Genomic DNA, 20512 nt, shown 5'->3' on the forward strand with positions numbered 1-20512 from the left:
TTGCGAGCTTTGGTCTCCTGTTTGGAACCCCTGAAAAGCTGCAGCTTTTCGAGGAATGCAGGGACAGGCAAGACTCACACAGTCGCTGGCACTCCACCAGATCCAACGTCCCTGCCCCACCCCTTACTGTGGCCCTAGTCTGAGTGATCTCTTCAAATCTTCACGATCTGCCTAGGCTGTGCCAAAAAGACGTGAGAGGGACCTACGGGGCTAACGCGCCAACTTGGAGACCAGACTCAAGCCTGTCTGACAAGGTGCTTTCTGCGACAGCCTCTTGTCTTCCCCCAGCTTTCCGCGCTCTGCCTTGGCCACGGGCATTCTGAACGGAACCAAGTTCTCTACCTGTTTAACTCTTCTCTCCGTCTCCTCCTTTCTTTTGCAGCTGGTAAAACCTGGAGGAAGCGAAACTCCATGCATGCGAAGCTCTAACCAGATCATTGGGCATGCCCAGTAGGCATTGCTGGGTTTGGTGACAAAGGAGTTAACTCTCAGGGAGCTTGCAGAATAGGTGGTAGAAAAGTCCGAAGTGTGTGGCTTTAAATTACAGTTTGAGTGCTATGGACATTTAAATTCCTAACCCTATTATATTCCTAGCCTGGGTTAGTTTTAGAGCAGAAACAGCAGACATATTTATTTCAACACCACAACCCTAACAGCTCCAGCCTCAAATGCTATAGGATAAAACTATTTTCTGCCTCTAGGCCCTATAAAGCAAGACTGTAAGACCTAGACAAATTCAGGAGTACTGAAATAATATACATTCCAAATGCAATATTCTTTTCCTTCCAAAGAAACAATAACTCATTCCTATGATAAGCATATTTATACTTTCACTTCCTTTGTTAAAGAATCTAAATAATTTTAAGGCAGGAACCACAAGTTTTATTATTTTTATTGCCCTAAGAAAGGCAGTGTGTCACATGATTAAGTGGATGGGAACTAGAATCAGATTGTCTGGGCTTGAATTCCATCGCTGCCATTATTAGCTGTGACCTTAGGTAACATACTTAAACTTACGATGCCTCAGCCACCTCATCTGTAAAATGGATATATTAATAGCTCCCACATGTTTGATGTTGTGAAGATCAAATAATTGAACATAAGATATTTAGCTTCTTTGACTCAGTGGAAGTCACTTCTCTGAAATCTACATTTCTTGGCTTTAAAATAGGAATACTAGTGATTGCCAACTCATCCCATAGGATTTCTCTGGAAATCGACTGAAATAATAACTGTTAACATGACTTTTAAAATACATAAATGGAATTTTAAATGATGTAGAGCTAAGACTCAAAAATAATACCTGATCTAAGGTTATGTAGTCATTAAGTGAACTTGAATCCTGCCCCCCAAATAGTCTACTTAAAGCAGGGTCTTTTTAAAAAACTTTTCTACCATTTACCAGTAGGTTCTAGAGAAAACAGCACATAAGATATGCCCATATGTGTCTAGGATAGAGGTAAACCATACTGCAAAAGTAAGTGGAATGGACAACCAATCTTTAAGAATTGAATCTAAAGTTTCCATGATGCCCCTCAGATCTTGTGTGCATATTTACCAGTGAATCCTATGGTGATGGCAGATTTCTACATGCACTCATAATAGTCAAAGCCCTATGTTTTACCTGGAATTATTTTTTTAAAAAAAATCAATTGCCACTATTGCATATGACCCAAAAAATTATCTAGTTTATTTAAATTTGCCCTTGTAAATTTTGGTCTTATCTTCAGTTGGGCTACACAGAGCTTCCATTGGATCATGGTTTTAATTGGGCTCTCTTCAATGGTTTTCATTCAAACGTGCATTAAAATTCTTATTCCTCATGTATAAGTTTTAAAACAAAAAGTCCTCTGTGCCCACCCCTTAAACACACACACACACACACACACACACACATACACACACACACACACACACACACACACACACTCTAAACTGAGGAACTACATTATGTGCTGCAGTAATGTGCTTTGCAATTATCAGATTTAAAGTAACTACTGTATCTAGTCTAAGGAACACGGACAGCCACAAAATCTGTTTGGGTTTTTTTTCAGTTAATATGCAGTGGGGAAACTATCAGTATGTGCTTAGAATGGGGGAAAAATCAAAACATAATTTAGTGATAAAAGCTCTGACTTTATTCTAAAGTAGGACTTCCTGTGTTGTTTCTACATAAATTGCTCCAGCTTTTTGAGACTTAGTTTCCTCATCAGTAAAATAGGTATAATGGCATCTCACTTCATTAGATTTGATGAGGGCAATGCCAATATTTGATGTTAAGTGCCTATTCCATGCCAAACAGCACTCCAAGTGCTTTACTTACATTACCTTAGTTTATCACTCAAAACAACCCTATGAGGTAAATTCTAGAATTTCACTCATTTTGCCAATGAGAAAAGTGAAGCATAGAGAGATTGATCCACTCAAGGTCACACCTAGCAGGTATAGTGCAAGGAAGGATACAAACTCATGTCCGTGATGTTAAACATATGCCTCTCATCCAATGATCAAATATACCTAGCACACTGCTTGGCACAATGCAGATGCTAATGAGTGTTAATTCCTTTTTTCCCTCCCAAGAGTTTCATCAAGAGGAATCTGGGAAACTAAATAATCAACTTTTGAATGTTGTAATGTCATTCTTAATGACAAATACTATATGAAATATCTTAATGAAAACAGGTGAGATGTTTTTAATGTTATATTGCTGTTGTTTGTGGGTGAAATTTAAAATTATTCCTATAGATCTGATTTTGAGGCAATTTAACATTTGTCAGAGCAATCTAGTATTTTTCTAGAAAGGTGGAAGCTAGGGCTAATTCCTCTCAAGTCACCTTAGAGAATCTACCAATTTTAGGCTACAGTAATGTGTGAAGGATTTTAACTCCTGCCCCTTGCTACCACTCAGAACAAATGAGATAATTGTGAAATCAAGATGGTTGTTTATGATTATGTCTGATTGGGAGAATTTTTGACAACCCGAATATGGAAACATAAGTAATATCTCATGCCATAAACTGGTAAACATTTTGCAACAATGAAAATGGAAATGCATGATCACCACAAATATATTTCCATAGTATTAAATATTAATGAGCATTCTAACATGGAAACTGGCTCTACACTAAAAATAAATGAAACTAAGTGATAAGATTTTTTTGACTGATAAATGAATACAGAGAGACTCTGTGTTTATTGCTGCAATCATAGCTTGTGCTTTAACATTAGGAAATCAGTGTAAACACCTACTTTCTCAATTAACATTAAGGCAAAGTGGAGTCTTTGAGATACCCATGAATCCTAAGATTGATATGAATTTGGAAGGGGGCTTTAACTTTATGCATAAGTAATTTAAGAAGAAATGCATGGTAATAATGGAGAGAGGAATACGAGTTGATACACATCAAATATGTTTCTGCTAAAGATGGTAAACAATTTAAAAGAGCAATAAGATTTATCAATCTGAGGGGATTTTCTATTCGCTGTGATGTAGGTAATCAAAATGGAGCCTTTTTTTTCTGCTGAAATAATGGTATTACTAGGGAGAGATTAGATTACATGGTATTCTCAGCTAAATTTCAGATTAATAATGAATTCCTCTAATTAATTATAGTACCATTGTTGCATAATTGGAATGCTACTGTTTAGTTCAATAACTTATTTATTTTAATAACAAATATAACCCTTGCTATTTGGTTTGTGGCTAAATGTCTCTAGCTGTTTTCCTTTACATAAACCAATATGAGTTTTCTAGTTACAAAAGTTGATGAATAGTTATGGAACATGCTGCTATATAAACCTCATTTTCAGCACAACAACTAGAGAAATTCCTAAATGCAAGGCAATACAATCAAGTGTGGGGATTTAGACTCAGCTATAGACTGGAATAAACATACCAGAATTTAAATATAGAGAAATTCACATAATTTCCTATGAAGTTGACTATGATACTTTCAGGAGAAATAAGCAAACTCAGTATGTTACACAATGTCATACTCCTTGAAAAAAAATCTTCAGCATCATAAAACTAAGCTACTTTCACATGAGTATATAATTTTTCAATAATCATAAGAGAATGTGATTTTAAAATGGCTACAAATAATTAGAATAATGGTAATTATTAAGGTGTCAAGCTACAATAGAGAAGCACATGGATAGGTACTTGAGAATAGTGGTTAAGTTCTAAAGGATGTACCTGCTGGAGAGGTTTCACTGTGGGAACCCTGCAGTGTGTTCAATGGGCAATGTTTTTAAATCTAGGGCAGCACTAACACCTGGGTATGTTCTGCCATGCCTACTCCCACCCCTCTTACCCCCCTTAATGATGAAAATTCTTTCTGAAGAAGAATAGGAGTTACCAAGAGAAGCCCCTGTTTGGAAGTTTCTCTCATGATTAGTGGCATACTTGAGCCTGTCTTCGTCATCTCCCTATAGAAATTTATTTCTCCTTCTGTATGGAAACTGTCTCCTTACCACCACCATCACCCCCACATACAGTCAACCCCTTCCATTCAAAACTGCTAGACTCCAGGAAAGGAATTTTCTCATTCATCAGAATCTAGCTGTACACTTATTTTCATTGGGTCCCAGCAATCAGTTAATTTGCTTAACCAGTCCTGTTTAAAAACCTTTACTATGGCTTTTGAGGGAAGAGCAAGAGAATTGTGCTGAAGTTAATGACAGTGAAATTCAGAGCCTTGTGCCTTGATCCATTTAAGCTATTTCTACCCCAAAAATCTGAGCAAAATCAATTTTCTGTGGTAGCAAACTGAAATATTTTGTAGCTGGCTTTTTAAACACATCCTGTGTGATTTTATTTTATGTTGTTTGTTTGTTATCACTTTCCTATTCCTATCACTAAGCCTCATTATTTTTGCAGGGCTCTCTCTTTTTCCTCTATTTTTTTATGCTCATCTTTCTTATCTAGTGTAGTTTTTTTTTCTTTTTACCCTGTTGCGTCTTTGCATCTGCTTAATATTATTTTTGTTTGCTATTATATATAATTATTTAAACATACAATCACACATATATACATATACACACAAATATATAATTATTTAAATATATAATCATACATAAACACACAAACACTACTGACACCAAGTCTTTTAGTATTTCTGGGCCCAGTTCCAACATTGAAGAGGGAGGCTCCCCCACGCCATCACCCCAGTCCCTGACACAACACCAAGCGATTCTCAGACACTAGCAGAATATCTAAGAATTCAATTCAATTCTGACACTATCTGCCCAGGGATGCCATCAGATTCCACAGGTTAAGGATTTAGTCCTACAAGACTGCCCCCCAAACTCCCACTTCATATTCAAGTCGCAAGCCCCAGGCTGTTACCTGTGCATCTGACTGGCTACAGATTGGAGGTTCTAATGACCTCTTCCTTGAGTTCTTTTAACTTGCTAGAGTGACTCACAGAACTCAGGGAAACACTTACTTACATTTACCAGCTTATTAAAGGACATGATAACGCATACAAACCAACAGCTAGATAAAGAGATGCATAGGGCTAGGTGTGGGAAAGAGCTTGCACCTTCCGTGTCCTCTCCAAGGGTACCACTCTCCCCCAGATTTCCACAGGTTCAGCATGCTAATAGCTCTCTGAACCTAGTCCTTTTGGGTTTTTATGGACGCTTCATCACATAGTTGTAATTGACCAAGTCATTGGCCCTTGGTTGATTCAACCTCTAGCCCCTTTCAGCAGGCCTGAAGGTGACACAGTAAGACTGAAAGTTCCAACCATCTGACTACATGGTTGGTCCTTCTGGTAATCAGCCCCATCTTTGGGTGAGGTCTAAAAGTTGCCTTCATTAATTAAAAAACACCCTTTTCACCTTTACAAGTCTAAATGCTTTCAGGAACTGTGAATGAAAAAAGAGAAAACTGAGAAATACATTTTGGTCATCTGAATGATCAAATATATATCTCTTAGAAATCATATCACACACACACAGTTAAATATGTTGGCAATAAGACAATGGTAAATATTAGACATACTCCATTAGAACTTCACAAATTAGAGTTCTAACACCTACTTTTTTATTTTAAAAAAAGTCAGTCTTTCAAATACTTGTGAATCAGAATTGACAAGAGCTTAATTTTTATAAGAGATTTATTCTTGCTGAAGGAAAAATGACAGTAAAATAGAGATGAACTGGACCTTAAATTATACTTGTGCACTTGATCTAGACATCCCATTGCATGAGACTGTAGGCAGTGCTAGGCAATTTAATTTTCTCTAGATCAAGTAGAGCAGACTGAAATGACTGACAAAGTCTGGCATGCAATATACATGAATTAGGTAAACAGAACCAGGGAAACGATGAAGATCGGTTGGCTTTGTGGGCAAATAAAAATCACATGCTTCTCTAAAAAAATCTCTCTATCTCTATCTATCTATCTATCTCCCCACTTCTCAGCTCTAGCAGCCTGTGGTCATGTGGATCCACTGTTGCCAGATCTTGACTTTTCAAGAGCAGTTACAAATCTGGAATTTGAAGTAAAATCTTCTGATTTAAAAAAAAATCTTAGCTCATTAAAAATAATAACCCCTACAACCACTGTGTGCAAGACAAAACGGATCTCTCTGCTAGCTGGAAATGACACACAGGGTGTCTATATGTCACCTTCACTTTGTGTTCACACAGACTCCTGCCAACTCACACTCATGTATTATTTTTCTCTAAGTTCAACACTTCAAATGATTTATTTACATGTTCTAAATCCAGCCAAGGATATAGAATAGACTATAAATAGATACAATCAAGACTAAAAGTTTACCTTTGGAATCATGAAGATGATTTTTTAAGTAGCTTGTCATATGAGAAGAAACACTGAATTCTGAATCACATATGTTTCTAGTTCTGGCTTTGTTAATAGTTTCATTTACTACTCTGGACAATCCTCTTAGCTTCTCTCAGTTTACTGCCTGCTTGATATATGTTGCGGGTTGAATTCTGTCCCCCCAAAACGTAAATTGAAGTTCTCACCCTCAGTATCTATGAATGTAACCTTAGTTGGAAATAAGGTCTTTGCAAATGCAATCAAGATTCCCTGGTAGAGTCTCAAGAAAGGACCAATCTTGCTATCATTTTGATTTTATTTCAGATTTCTAGCCTCCTGAATTGTGAGAAAATAAATTTATGTGGTCTTAAACCACCTAGTTTGTGATAATTTGTTATAATAGCCCTAAGAAACTAATATGGTATACATGATAGAGAGTTTGGGGAAACACAGATACGGACAAACAGGTATAAGAGGTGATTTGCTAGATGATTTTACATATACACGACTTTAATTCATATAACAACCTTGAGACATAGACATTCACTCATTCCCACGCTCTTGCTCTCTTGCTTTCTCATTTCCTCTCTCTCCCTCCATCTCTCTGTCTCTCTGACTCTTTCAACAAAATATGACTTAGATAGGATGCCTAGGTGGCTCAGTAGGTTGATCTCAGCTCAGGTCATGATCTCAGGATCAGGAGATGGAGCCGAGTATTGGGCTTAAGATTCTCTCTTCCTTTCCCTCAGCCCCATCTTCCCGCTCACACGTGCGCACTCTCTTAAAAAAATAGAGAGATAGATAGATAGATAGATAGATACGGCTCAGAGATGCTAATTAGCATCCTCTATAATTAACAGATTGCTTCTTGATGGAGCAATCTAAAACTAAAGTCCATATCCTTATTCACTGCATCATTTTATTACAGTACTTCAACAACAGAAAGCTATACAATAGAATATAAAATTATTATTCTGGAATCTTCTTTAAATATTTAAGAGAGGGGCACTTGGGTGGCTCAGTCGGTTAAGCATCTGCCTTTGGCTCAGGTCATGGTCCCAGAGTACTGGAATCAAGCCCCACATCCTGCTCCTTGCTCAGCGGGGAGCCTGCTTCTCCCTCTCCCTCTGCCTGCTGCTCTCCCTGCGTGTTCTCCCTCCCTCTCTCTCTCTCTCCCTGTCAAATAAATATATAAAATCTTCAAAATGAACAAACAAATAAATAAATATTTAAGAGACTGAAAATAAGGAGAGAAAAAATACCAAAAGTAAGCATACCTGTTGTATAATTCCCATGGCATTTTAATATAATTTATCCTGTTAAGTAAATTTCTTTCTAATCTCAGTCTACTAATATTGAATTCCATCAAATGCTATTTCAACATACTTTTATACAATCATAAAATTTCTTTTCTTTCCTCTGTTAATGTAATCAATAACACTGGTTAATTTGCAAATATTGATCACTTTTAAATTCCTGGTATATACCCTACTTGTTCATAATATATTACTCTTTTATTAATTTTGTTTGGGAAATTTTATATAGGATTTCTACATATAAATTTATGAAAGAGAATGGCCTGTAATTTGGAAACAAAGTAATTTTATCCTTATAAAACAAAATGGGAAATGTTCACATTTTTTTTTTCTCATGCTTGGTAAATTAATCACCAATGAGGCCATCTAAACTAAGACGTTATATTTTGTTCATTCATATAGAATATTTACGAATCTTTCATTTTCCCTAGTATTAGTAATTTTTAATTCCTCTCTTTTTACCTTCATAACTCATGGTAGGGAGTTAATAACTTTAATCATCTTTCTTAAGAGTCAAGGTTTGTTAACTTTTTATTGTATATTTGTTTTCCATATAATTGTCTTCTGCTTTTAAAAAATATTTCTTTTCTTTTCTTCAAGTTTAGTGCATGTTTTCTAGCTTTTAGCCAAGTTCTTGAGATGGTTACTTATAATATCCATCGTCACTCTTCTTTTTAAATATCTTTTTTGAAGATTATGCATTCCCTCTTAGCATGACTTTCACTACACCTGCAAGTTCTGATATGTGGAATTTTCATTATGATTTGGGTAAAAAATTGTATTTTTTTCACTTGTAATTATAATTTCTTTTTTGATCCTTAGATACTTAAAAAGTACATGACTTTATTTTCAAACATTAGGGTTTTTTTTCATAATGTTGTACATCAAAAATCATAATCTATATATCAGTTCTTTGAAATTTGTGGAAACTTATGTTAAGGGCTTATATATGTTAATTTTTTTAGGTGTTGCACATATGCTTGAAAAGAATGTTTGCTCTAAGTGTTGTAGATAAGTGTTGTACATAAGTGTTATTGTACATAAGTGTTCTATGTTGTCAATTAAATTAAGTTTATTTACCGTGTAATTCATATATTATATATGCTGTGTGTTCTATAAATTACTTTAATGTATTTTGCTATAATAAATATAATTTTATATATTTAATATATTTTGTCATTATATACTTGTATAAGTTGTTGAATAAAAATATAATTGTTATATATTCTTGGTGGATGAATGCTTTAATCAGTATGCTCTAACCCTTTTTATCTCTAGTAATGCTGTGGCCTTAAAGTTAATTTTGTCAGATATTAGTGTAGCTAACTCAGTTTTCTTTTGGTTAGTTCTTGTAAGGTATATCTTTTTTATTATCCTTTTACTTTAACCTTTCTGCATATTTGTATTTAACATGCTTCTCTATAAATTGTATTTGGTTGTGTTCTAAAGTTTTAGTTGGAGTTCTTTTCCTATTTACACTTAAGTTAATTCCTGATATATTTGGGCATAAATCTAGTAGTATCTTCCTATTTATTTTTTAATGGTCCTGTTTTATGTTTTCTTTTCTTCTCTTTTCTTGCATTTTATCAACTTAGTGAATTATTTGTATTATTTAATTTTTCTCCTCTAGCAGCTTTTAGTGGTTTCCTAGGATTATAGCATGCATGCTTGATTTACCAGAGCCAAACATAAATTAATATTGCCATGACAATGCATGGGCTTTTGACTTTTTAAATGCCTTGTCCCTTTCTGGCTTTGGTGTTATTGTTGTTTTGTATTATATTTCTATATTGTAATATCGAAAATACATTATTATTATTATTATTTTATAGGTCAATATTTATTTATAATTAGCCACATACTTAACTTTTCCATAGCTCTTCATCCCTTCCTTCACTTAACTGTTTCATTAGATTTATTTTTTTCTGTATGAAAACTTGCTTTTGTTATTTCATTTAGCATGGATGTACTGGTGGCAAAAAAATCCCAAATTTTGTTTCATAATATACTGATTTTGCCTTCATTTTTAAAAGAAAATTTTAGTTCACAGAAAATTCTTATTTAGAATTTTTTTTTCCTTTAGCAATTTAAAACTATCACCCAAATTTTTTCTGGCTTCTACCAGTTATGGAGTGTTGAACTGTCCACTGTCAAGTCATGTTGCTGATTCTGTAAGTTAATGTATATTGCCAGCCCAGTGATGGGTTTCAAGAATTTTATTCTGGTTTTGGGCAGTTTTACAATGATTTTTTAAGTTGTGATTTATTTGTGTTTTTCCCTGCTGAGGGTCTCCTTAAATCTGTAACTTAATGTCTTTCATCAATTTTGAAGAATTCTTGGCCAGTATCCTATCACATATTGCTTAATACCAATGATTTCTCTGCTTTGTTACTTGAACTGCAATTTCAAACATATTAGATAATTTCGCCACATTATATATGTCTCAAGTGATTTTTTAAATTTCTAATTTCTATTATTTTCTCTTTCTATGCTTTAGTCTTAATATCTTCTATTGACTTATGTCATTCACTGACTTTTTTTTTCTGCTGCGGACTCTAACCTGCCCCGTTTAACTTTTCCTACTTAAGTAGTTGTTTTTTGTCCAGTTATGGAATTTATACTTGATTATTTTATAATTCCAGTTTTTTTAATAAAATTCTACATCATATTATCTATTTTCTTAACATATTAATCACAATTATTTCAAATTCTGTATCTGATTAAATCCAATATCTGAATCACTTGTCATTTTACTTGTGCTTCCTTTTTTAAAATCTTTTTTTTTTTTAATCATTTGGTTTTGTTGTCAAATGCCCAGTAATTTTTGATTGGATGCCACATTCTTTTTTGATTTAGCCTTTTACCTAATGGAAATGTTGTGAAAGTAACAGCACAGCAGACTGTCGGTCTAATCAAAATGTACTTACCTATTGTTACATATCATTGTCCATCATCTCTTGTCAGCTTCAGTTGCTCCTTGAGGCTTGTAAACTTTTTTCAAGATTTTTCTAGCTGTTCTTGGTGGGCCAGTGAATCTACATAAACCATTCTATCATCACTGGAAGTGGAAGCTCAAAGAATGTCCATCATCTGTATCATTAAAGAAAATTTATGACATGTCGAGGGAGGGATTTGTAAACTACACTCTTAGAAAGATGTCAAGACATTTCTGTATGTATGTGTGAGGGCCCTATTCTTCATGCAGGAGGTACAGAGGGTAGAATGTATGTCCTTATGGAATAGATAGCTTTATGCAGAATTTCTTTTTCTAATAGCAAATATCTCATGTGCAAACAGTCATGCTTTTCATTATGTTTACAAATTTTCAAATTTTAAAAGCATGCAAATGAAGTAGTTACCCAATGTGTAAATTGTTACTGTACACCTAGGTGAGAGTACATAGAAATGTTTCCTCTAAAGTGTAAACCATGAATGCATTTGACTTCAAGACCTAAACAGAATTTTTATATGACATTACCATGGCTATCAGCACTAGGCTTTATTCAAAAAGAATTCATCATCAATTAAGTAAGAGTGAGCATGCATTTTCCCATTTGCTATTGCTTTATTCCTCAAAGTAATCTAGGGAATTGTCACCATAAAAATTTAAACGACTGGGGCACCTGAGTGACTCAGTCAGTCAGGTGTCTGCCTTTGGGTCAGGTCATGATCCTAGGGTCCTGGGATCGAGCCTGCCTCAGGCTTCCTGCTCAGTGGGGAGCCTGCTTCCCCCTTTCTCTCTGTCTCCCAGCTCTGGCTCTCACTCTCTCTATCTCAAATAAATAAATAAAATCTTTAAAAAAATTAAATGACTTTGTAAATATTATCTACAGGGTAGAGAGATTCCAGAATAATCATCTCCAAAGTTATGGATTGGATATTTTGAAATGTTCTTCTTATTGGTAATGTCTTTGCAAGGCAAATGAGGCAATCCTACAGCTTTTGCTTCCTGAGGACAGTCATTATGTCTAGCTTGTCTGCCTTTGTTTCTTCAGGTCAAAGTATCTCACACAGTGTCTGCTACCTGGTAGATACAGAGTCAATATTTAATAAATGGATAAATAAGAGAATACTCTTTAAAATGAAGATTAATGGTTAAGTTTGGGACCAAATGTAAGTAAAAATGGTATGTAAATAGGAGTATTAATGCCCCCTTATTAAATTGCCAGAAAGGCTTGAGGCAAAGGGAAAAAATTCCATATCTTTAAATATTAAGGAATTGTTAGAACTTTGTCATTTATTTTATTGAAATGAACTAAGTTTTTGGTATAAGGTGTCTACTTTCCTATATTAAGATAAACTGTATGTGGTTTATATAATATTTTCATATAAGTTAATGATAAAAATATTTTCTCCAATAACTTAACAGAACCAACAAAATTCTTCAACATTTATTATGGTACTCCTTCTGATTTTTTTGAAAAAGCATTTCAAATAATATAATTGTAAAGCTTGAAATGACCTAAAGCAGTCTTCCTTCTCATTTCTCCACCACTGTGTAGGGTAGTAACATAAACACTTCTAAAAAGGATCAACTTCAATTTTTAATGTCCCTAAAATTTTACTATATAAAACTGATGCAACTTAGGGCTTCATAATCCTTATAATGCAAACAAATTTCCTTTTAGGTTCTAACCCCTAAATTTTTCCACTGACAGTAGGATATGAATATATTTTTGAAAGTGACAATTATTATAATATTTTGTCTGTAGGCAAAACAATCTCATTGTAGAAAAAAAATCAAACAATGCACTTTTTTATAGGGAGTAAAAGCACTCAGATCTAGAGATCTAATTTTTAGAGATAATCTCAATCAACATATTGATGACCAACACCACTGCTGATTTTACTCATATACATTTGCTTATTTTTCTTTTGGAAGCTTTTAAGAAATTATCATCAACGTGTTACTTTATTTTACTTCCACATCTACCCAAATCCTGACTCCCTTAACTGTGCTCAACACAATACATTTACGTGAGTTTTTCAGATTTCTGATTCCTTTATAGCCTGCAAATCTATGCCATGTTTGAAAAATTTTCTAAGGAGCCCTGCCTGCATAGGCTTTAAACAAACTGTTTTAGTCTAAGGAAGACAATAGTGCCATTCTGCAAGAGTGAAAGAGCCAGTATGACAAAATCTGCTTCTATGAATATATGTCCCAACAGGTACTTAGTAGGCAATCAAATACTTGGCTTGGATTTCCTCTTCTTGGTCATAGGACTTCAAAACATTTTCTTTAGAGAAACTCTTCCATCCAAAATATAATAATAACGATAAAGTAGAAACTTTGAAGACGCAGGTTGTTGTTGAAGATTATTTTTAATCAACTCTATTTTTATTATATACCCAAACCTGAATATAGGCATTCTAGTTTGGCATGATATATTTTTTCTTTATGCATCTTTCTTCCCACCTTATTTCATTTTTAGTACATTAACTGGTTAAAATTTTAAAAAATATTAACCAAAGCATGTATTTTAGGGCACTCCCACTTTCATTTCAGTCTAAGAAAACAAGTTCATTTGGTTTCATTATATAATGGATCTGATTGAATTTGGGGAGTATAATTGGTCCTACCTTTAGGCAGAAACATATTTACCGAGAAGATGCAATAGGAGGAAAACAACCTTTAGTGCTTGGATGTTCACAGGCTTTTAAATAACTGAGGTAAGTCCATTCCACACAATGTAGAGGTGCAGAGCCAGAACTAGGGTGAGGCATTTGCTTCTGGTGCAAAAATTAAGGGGGTGCTGAAAAACTCAGTAGCCAAGTTAAACAATATTTCAATATACTATTGAAAAAAATAAAATTAATGCAAAAATACCCATCATGAATAAAAATAATTACCTCTTTTAAGTATTACTTCTTTTACTTCATCTCCAATATGGCTTGGCACAGCATTTTATCCTGATTTTATTATTTCTTTTCTTTTTTTTTTAATCGCCCCTTAATTTTTGTACCCAAGGGAAGTGCCTCACTCACCTTATCTTAGCCCTGCCCCCCACCCCGATGCTTTCCTTTGTCCAGTATTGAAAGAAGTAAAAATTTCAGAAAATACAGTGGAAATTCAAGCCACATAATCCTTTTTCCTCTCTGTTGTACTTAAGGAATTGACATTTTTATGCAGTGCATCTCAAACTCTAAAACTGGAAATTATTTCTTTAAAGATATTCACCATCATCCTGGAACCACCCCTTCAATCAGTTTCTTATTTAATATACATAAGGGAGGGTCTAGGAATCTGTACTTTAAAGTAAATACTAAGTGATTCTGTTGCAGGTTGTCCAAGGATAATGCTTGGAGAGACACTTGGCTAGACTTTAACAGCAGTTTTCTATTGCTTGTATCTTTCCTGGCAGGGCAAAGTATTCTTAAGGGTAACTATATGGTTAAAAGAAGCAGAAAAGAAAGAAAGAAAGAAAGAAAGAAAGAAAGAAAGAAAGAAAGAAAGAAAAGAAGGAAGGAAGGAAAGGAAGAAAGAAAGAAAGAAAGAAAGAAAAGAAAGAAAGAAAGAAAGAGAGAGAGAGAGAGAAAGAAAGAAAGAAAGAAAGAAAGAAAGAAAGAAAGAAAGAAAGAAAAAAAAAAGTGGTCAGAGACTGCGCCTGGTTATATTCAATGCAATGTCCCCCCCTCCCCTGAAGTGTGGAATTTTTATGAGTCTTGATGTTTTCATGGGGCTTTCACAGCTATGTTACTTTTATTAAGTTATGCCTTTTGGAAATTTAAAGTAGAATCTATTTGGTATTCTAAAAATGATAGTAATTGGCGAACTCTACGCCTAGTTGATCTAGACTTTAATTTTATTTGCCTTGCAGGAAATTTACCATTTTAGCTATTTTTCATTAAAAAATGTGAATAAGAATATATTTCATGTGATTATATAATGTAGATATATATATATATGCTTATGAACATACCTACAACCTACAATGAGAACCTTAATATTTTCCTATAATTGCATGAGGAATAAATGTAGATTTTTCTAATTTCTACCTCTTTTCATATTGTGAAAGTTTATTAGTGTTTATGACAATCATGTTCCAGGAACTAGACATATTGAAATTACCTGGGCTGTTCACTAACATACAGATTCCTAGACCTACTCCATTATCTAATGAATTGGAATTCTCTCTTTTTTTTTTAAGATTTTATTTATTTATTTGGCAGACAGAGAGACAGCCAGCAAGAGAGGGAACACAGGAAGGGGGAGTGGGAGAGGAAGAAGCAGGCTCCCAGTGGAGGAGCCTGATGTAGGACTCAATCCCAGGACTCTGGGATCACGCCCTGAGCCGAAGGCAGACGCTTAACGACTGAGCCACCCAGGCGCCCCTGAATTGAAATTTTCTAAGAATGGAGCCTAGGACTCTGTATTTTTAACTTTCTTGTCCATGTAATTGGTACTCTACTTGAGTACCAATGGGTATTAATCCTTCTGTTTATATATATATAAAATCTGTATGTTTTCAGTGTGATAGTTTGGTGGGATGATTCAGTCTTCCTAAAAGCTCTATCCATTTGCCAATTGGCCTCCAAATGCACAGGAATGTCTGACTGCTCTTCTCCATTTCATAAATAGCAAAATAACAGAATAGCAAGGTTATTACAGAATAGCATCTCATGAGCAAGAACTGTAATTCAGATTTCTCTCTGATGCCTTTTCTGGGGAGTTTACATCTCATGTTGTATCTTTATAGTTATAAATGTCCTACATGGATATGGGAGTTGACATACAGAGCCAGACGAATAATTCATCTGATTGTATATAACAGCATTCTTGCTCTAGAAATGAACCTAAAAGGAGGTACGGGAAAGACATATTCTTAATTCTTTTAGTACTAGTATCATCACTTATTGATCTCCTCCCTGAAACTAACAATATTTAAATTTTGGCCAACTTTGTCAACACAAGACCAGTTCCATGAGCACACTGTCAACCTTGGATGATGTAAGGGAGACTTTCATTCATGTATCTACTTATATGCTCTGCATCATCCCTCCTTCCCTCCATATCTCTGTATCTTTGTATTTCTCTCCCTCTTTCTCTCTTTCTGTCCGTCCATCTCCCTAACCTTTGACTGTGTCCTCACTTTCTTCTCCCAAATTGAAATTTTGTTTTGCTTGTTGACTTCACATACAACTCAACATTTGGCACACTTTCTAATGCCAAAGTTTCACATTGCCCTCATTAAAAAGCATAATCAAAGGCGATAAATACTGTTACTTCAAAGTCACATGTCCAGGAACTAATGTCTTCACTGTCTAGAAAAATCAGCTAGATAACCACACAGAACTCCCATCTGCAAATCAGAGCCTCTATAGTTAAGACAAGAAGAGCACTGATAGATACTTCTTAATAGCAGTTCTTACACATTTTCGTTTGGAGCCACATTGTCTTTGCACTATTAAAATTCTTATTAGATAACGTTTGTGAAGAGGTTTAATGACATTGGAGCAATAAGAGAATAGCTCTAGCACACCACAGTCTAGTGGCACAAAATAAATTATGTCATTTAACGCCAGCCCTTCATGAATGCCTACAAAATATAAATGATACAGAATTACTACGTCCCTGTCTTACTTCTTTAAGTATTGGTGGCAATTCATTAACTGTCTCACATCAGCAAGAATTTCTTATTATGAAATATACAATTGGTTGTGATGATATACCATCATAAGTCACTTATAAAGATACTCAGGATGTCTGATCATCAGATACGGAAACATATTTAGCCTAATACATGAATATGGCCACATGGGTAAGGCTTTTCTTTTAGGTTTTCAATCCCCTATTCTAGGAATTTTAGTTACTGCTCTGGATTAAAGATTAACTTCTGAATCTTGGAAAGTAGCACCCACTCTAGTTTTGTTATTAATTTCTCAATGTCATTGATATCAGGCTGTACTCTAAGTAGTATTCAGAAGGGATGACTTAGAAAATGTCCATAAGACACTGTCTTCTGGTTCTCTAGTCAGGCAGCCTAAAGGGTAACTCGGGCTCTCTACTCCCAAAATAAGACATGTTCTATCTGTTTAAATCACACCTTTCAAAAAATGCCCAGTGACTTACTTTAAGAAAAACATATTATTCAAATTCAGATATATACAAAAATGTTATTAAAAACCTCCATGTTCCTTCACTCAACTTTAATAATCATCAAACATGGACAACCTTATTTGTTCTAAGCAGTTTCTACATCATAGTTCCCTATGAGAACTATGGGTTTTGCAAATTGCATCCTGTGGTTTAATGTAATGTGTTTCTGTCTCCCTTTGCATCTGAAATAAATTAGAGGTAAGATCTAGAGACTTGATTAGATTAAAGTTAGAAGGTTTTTGGGAATACTCCTTTACAGGTGGCATTATATATCTAATTTAAGAGATATGTAATAGTCATTTGTCTTTTTTTGGGTAATGTTAGCAATTGATGCTTATTTGATTAGGGGTTATAGAATAGTGATATTCTAATTCATTCAACCTTCATTCATTTAGTAACTGAAATACTCATATAAAGAGAAACTTTCTCTTATCAACTATTTGGTTACCCTGAGTTACAGTTCATATAGGAAAAGCTGGACAAATGCCTGTTTTCTTTCTTTCTTATGTTTAAAATAATGAGTTAATTTCTTTCTATCATCATAACATAAACACTGTTATTTTTGCTTGTATAAATTTTGTGTTTAATATCTTTATGACTCATGTTTAAATATTTTAATGAATTCAATGTATTGTTATTATTATGTTTATCGTTGCTCAAATTTTATCATCTTTGACTACTGGTAGTCTATTTAGGCTAGTTACTAATTTTTTTTCCTTGATCACTCTGGTATTGTTATTTTCCTTGTTCCATAAGCTTTTCTTGTAATATTTTTATCAAGCAATGATGACAATGGGTCGAAATGTTATTTTGTTATATGTAGGGAATGATACTCTAATTCTAGAATATTTAAGAAAGATGATATTTTGATTTTATCATTTCTTCCCTTTTTTTATTAGTTGAAGAAATATATTCTCCATCAACTCTTTGAATATCTTGATTTATACTTTGTACTAGAAAGGCAGGATATTTTAAAAAAATATCTTATTTGCTGATATTTTATATTATTAGTTGGTTCTCTTTAAAAGATCCCATAAGTGATTGTGGAAGATTAAATCATTGATATTAATGTTTCATCCTACATGTGTCTACATCCTTGCTATGTTACTTTTTAGTTCATTTTTAACTGAAGCAGAGTGTTCTCTTTCCTGACTTCAGGCTCAGTCTTACTTTGGCTAAAGGCATGTTAGCAGCTGTGAAGCATTAAGCAGCTTCACACGTGCTTGTGTGGTTGGTCTTTCTTTCTTGTCTTCTGTCATTGCCATAAGAACATTTACATCAGTCTGTTGCAGACCCAAAGAGGATGACAGAAATGTGGAGGGGAACTGGACCCCATCTGCTACTTGGTGTCAAGCCCAGAAAAACCTGTACTAGAGTCGCTGTCTTCCAGGAACCCCAAAGACACATGAGCAAGAATCTATGATTTTTGCTTAAGCCGCTGAGTTTGAGGGTGTTTTATTTCACAAGATTAGCATTGGTAATGGATGAGTGATATAATGACCACAGAGGATTTTACATTATCATGAACTGGTAGTTTAAGAGGTTTGCTGTGTTGCAATCCATTTGCTTTATTATTAGAATATTCACCAATGTCTCACTTTTATGCAGCAGGGAATCTCTTCAAACTGCCTCCTCCCTCTGTTTGACCTAACTTTAGTAGTCTTTGATAACTTCATTGCTTTCTCTTATAATTAGATCTTCCAAGTTCATTTGTACATTTCCTGCCCCAGGTCTGGAGTTAGCCATTTCTCCAAAAGCTCTGCATCCTTTTAATGTAAAATGTTATTTAAAGCCAATAACTGAGCGCCTGGGTGGCTCAGTTGGTTAAGCGACTGCCTTCGGCTCAGGTCACCATCCTGGAGTTCTGGGATCGAATCCTGCATCGGGCGCCTTGCTCAGCAGGGAGCCTACTTCTCACTCTGCCTGCTCTGCCTGCCCCTCCCCCTGCTTGTGCATGTGCACGTGCTCTCTCTCTCTTTCTCTGACAAATAAATAAATAAAATCTTTAAAAAAAAAAAAGCTAACAAATCTCAGTGCTAGAGATACCATTAGGACTATGTTGATCAGTTTCTAAGCTGATTCACTGGACAGAGCTAGAGTTTTCTTTTCTTCCTTCCTTTTTTTTTTTTTTTTAATTATTTATTTATTTGACAGAGAGAGAGAGAGAGAGACAGCCAGAGAGAGAACACAAGCAGGGGGAGTGGGAGAGGGAGGAAGCCAGCTTCCTGCTGAACGGGGAGCCTGATGCAAGGCTGGATCCCAGGACCCTGGGATCATGACCTGAGCTGAAGGCAGATGCTTAACATCTGAACCACCTAGGCGCCCCCTTTTTTTCTTTCCTAAGAGAAAATATGTCATTATTTATATCAATATTTTCAGTCAAAATATAAAAATTTAAGATTTTAAGATTTTACTTAATGTTTTTAATTTATAAGTACATATATTTTCCTACATATATAAAATAATTTCAGAATATTGATATTAGTACTACTATATGATTACTGAAAGTACTTTGAGATTTATTTTATAGGTTTTTTTATGTGTGTGTGCTGTATCTCCCTAGGAATTCATCATCAAACTACTTTCTTTAACAGTCATTCATAATAACTTCTCAGTATATGATTTAGGCACCAACTTGATGCATTACTAGATTCATTTTTCCTTTGGTTCTTAGAAGCTGCTGTTAGAATTTAAAGTTTTCTTATAATTATGTAAAATATTTACATAGTTGTAAATAAGATGTAAATAAAGTATTTCCTGTAAAGTATATCCCTGATTCCTCTAACTTACTCTCCCCTCTTAGATAATTTTCATCAGTTTATTATTTTATTCTTGAAGTTATTCTTCCTATTCAAAACTATATAATTGTAAATCAATATTACATACAATTTCTGTTATATATCTAGTTTTTACTCTCTTTTTTTAATGAAATGAACAAATACTATACATACTTCTCCATGCTTAATTTGTCATTTACTTAACAAACACTTTGGAGGCTTCTACATAACAGTGTATGAATATATTCTCTATTTATATAGTGGCTACATAGTATTCCAAAATGTAGATGAACCATAATTTATTCAACAGTCTTCAATTGATGATGGCTGAATTATTTCCAAACTTTTGCTAATATAATAGTACTATGCTAAATGGTCTTATGCAAAGACCTTTTGTATTTTTCCCACTTTGTTTTTGTTTCTGTATTTTTGCCACTTTATTTTGTTTTTCTTTCTTTCTTTCTTTCTTTTTTGCCATTTTATTTTTGAAATATAATTCCAGGAGTCATTTTGCTGGTCCAAGGATAAA

Source organism: Ursus arctos, unplaced genomic scaffold (genome assembly GCF_023065955.2).
Source record: "Ursus arctos isolate Adak ecotype North America unplaced genomic scaffold, UrsArc2.0 scaffold_8, whole genome shotgun sequence".
NCBI lineage: Eukaryota > Metazoa > Chordata > Mammalia > Carnivora > Ursidae > Ursus > Ursus arctos.